The sequence below is a fragment of the Polyergus mexicanus genome, unplaced genomic scaffold (genome assembly GCF_030449975.1).
Source record: "Polyergus mexicanus isolate NDT 795.1 unplaced genomic scaffold, iyPolMexi1.0 SCAF_29, whole genome shotgun sequence".
NCBI classification, from domain to species: domain Eukaryota; kingdom Metazoa; phylum Arthropoda; class Insecta; order Hymenoptera; family Formicidae; genus Polyergus; species Polyergus mexicanus.
In genome coordinates, this window is record NW_027223349.1 from 70,001 (window position 1) to 72,408 (window position 2,408).

Below are 2,408 nucleotides of genomic sequence, written 5' to 3' on the forward strand. Positions count from 1 at the left end.
CCGCCACCGATTGGTTTTGATCTAATAAAAGCGTCCCTTCCATCACTGGTCGGGACTCTGTTTTGCATGTGTTAGCTCTAGAATTACCACAGTTATCCAAGTAAATGTGGGTACAATCTAATGAACCATAACTGATTTAATGAGCCATTCGCGGTTTCACCTTAATTCGGCATGCACTGAGACATGCATGGCTTAATCTTTGAGACAAGCATATGACTACTGGCAGGATCAACCAGGGAGCTTCGTGTTCGGTTACTCGCGTGGAGCGGTAACTCGCGAGCGAGCCCGAAGGCCCGTCGCTATTAAGCTCTTCTCGCGCCGCCGGTCTTTATTAGCCGGTCGGCGACACTCTCTATCTACTTACTTACTTATTACGCAACACACTTTATGCGTGCGTCTCGTCTTCGGGAGAGGAGCGAGGCGGTCCGTGTATATAATAAACCTCCTCCTCTCTTACTTCAAGATCATTCTCCATTTTATATTGTGGATTATAAAAAGATCATACTCATTCTCATTCTCCCAATGTAAACGCGCGATCGCGAGGACCGCGCGATTTACCCTGGCGCTAGATCGACGATGCCGATGCTTAGACGTCGAGGATAAATGTGCTATCGTGCTTTTAGCACGCACTTATATTTCGCTACGGCGTACAAAGCGTGCGGGAAGAACGTTGTAATCGTCCTTCCACGCCACTCGTATCCGTGGAGTAAACGTTCGGTAAGCGCGACGATTCCGCTGCTGCGTCCAAGACGAGAGGGAATCGCGCGGCCAACACACTAGATGCGTGCGCGCCACATAAGAGCCATTCGGTCTTGCGACACCGACTCGTGGCAATGCTGTGCTCGTAATAAAAGTGTGTGCATAGAATAAGCGCCGAAGCGCGACACGTCGTACCTCTTATAATACCCAACCGGACGGCCAGGCGGTCGGCGACGACACGGCTTTTTGCTTAGCGAGCGCGAGCTCGAGCTCGTCGAAATTTTGTCGACGAGAGCGTAAATACAATAGTCTCTTCCCTCATAGAGACGTTTTACTCGGACTCTGTCCGATAAAGCACAACACAAATCGCCGTTTGTGTTTTCTTCTCTCCTCTTAAACAATAATAAATCTCTCCTGTATCGTTCGTTTTAAACGTTCTCGAAAAGACAAGAACGCAAGAATCGTGCGAGCCGCGCGAAGAACGCGCAACCGCCCGTTCGTCCGATTCGGTTCGGTCCGACGCGCCGAGCGCGACGTACCTCTTATAATACCCAACCGAGCGGCCAGGCGGTCGGCGACGCACGGTACTACGCACGGTCGCTTATGAGTGCGAGCGTCGAAATACCCACGCGCTCGAGACTTTGTCGCTGAAAACGAAAGGCGAAAAAACATCGTTAAAAACATTGTTAGGCGAAAGAACATTGTAAATATTATAAAAAGCGTTAAAAATCCGATCGCGGGCAGTACCTCCGATGTACGAAAAGCCGAAAATCGACAAAGTCCCGTCGCGGGCGGTACCTCCGGAGTACGGAAAGTCAAAAATCGTCAAAGTCCCGTCGCGGGCGGTACCTCCGGCGCACGGACTGTCGACCACGCACCGACCCGTTTGCGGGCGGTACCTCCGGTTTACGGAAAGTCGAAAATCGTCAAAGTCCCGTCGCGGGCGGTACTTCCGGAATACGGAAAGTCGAAAAACGTCAAAGTCCCGTCGCGGGCGGTACCTCCGGCGCACGGACTGTCGACGACGCACCGACCCGTTTGCGGGCGATACCTCCGGTTTACGGAAAGTCGAAAATCGTCAAAGTCCCGTCGCGGGCGTTACCTCCGGAATACGGAAAGTCGAAAAACGTCAAAGTCCCGTCGCGGGCGGTACCTCCGGCGCACGGACTGTCGACCACGCACCGACCCGTTTGCGGGCGGTACCTCCAATTTACGGAAAGTCGAAAATCGTCAAAGTCCCGTCGCGGGCGGTACCTCCGGCGCACGGACTGTCGACGACGCACCGACCCGTTTGCGGGCGATACCTCCGGTTTACGGAAAGTCGAAAATCGTCAAAGTCCCGTCGCGGGCGTTACCTCCGGAATACGGAAAGTCGAAAAACGTCAAAGTCCCGTCGCGGGCGGTACCTCCGGAATACGGAAAGTCGAAAAACGTCAAAGTCCCGTCGCGGGCGGTACCTCCGGCGCACGGACTGTCGACCACGCACCGACCCGTTTGCGGGCGGTACCTCCAATTTACGGAAAGTCGAAAATCGTCAAAGTCCCGTCGCGGGCGGTACCTCCGGAATACGGAAAGTCGAAAAACGTCAAAGTCCCGTCGCGGGCGGTACCTCCGGCGCACGGACTGTCGAGCACGCACCGACCCGTTTGCGGGCGGTACCTCCGGAATACGGAAAGTCGAAAATCGTCAAAGTCTCGTCGCTGGCGGTA

The 2,408-nt window shown here is 54.2% G+C and overlaps 1 non-coding gene across 1 annotated transcript in view; it reads right to left on the reverse strand.

Moving 5' to 3' along the window:
• The window catches only part of LOC138943665 (small subunit ribosomal RNA), a 1,921-nt gene extending 1,682 nt beyond the window's left edge, over window positions 1-239 (reverse strand). The window contains exon 1 of the ribosomal RNA XR_011448521.1: window positions 1-239. This exon is cut by the window's left edge and continues 1,682 nt beyond it. This is a non-coding gene — a ribosomal RNA (small subunit ribosomal RNA).
• Window positions 240-2,408: the final 2,169 nt, after the last annotated feature.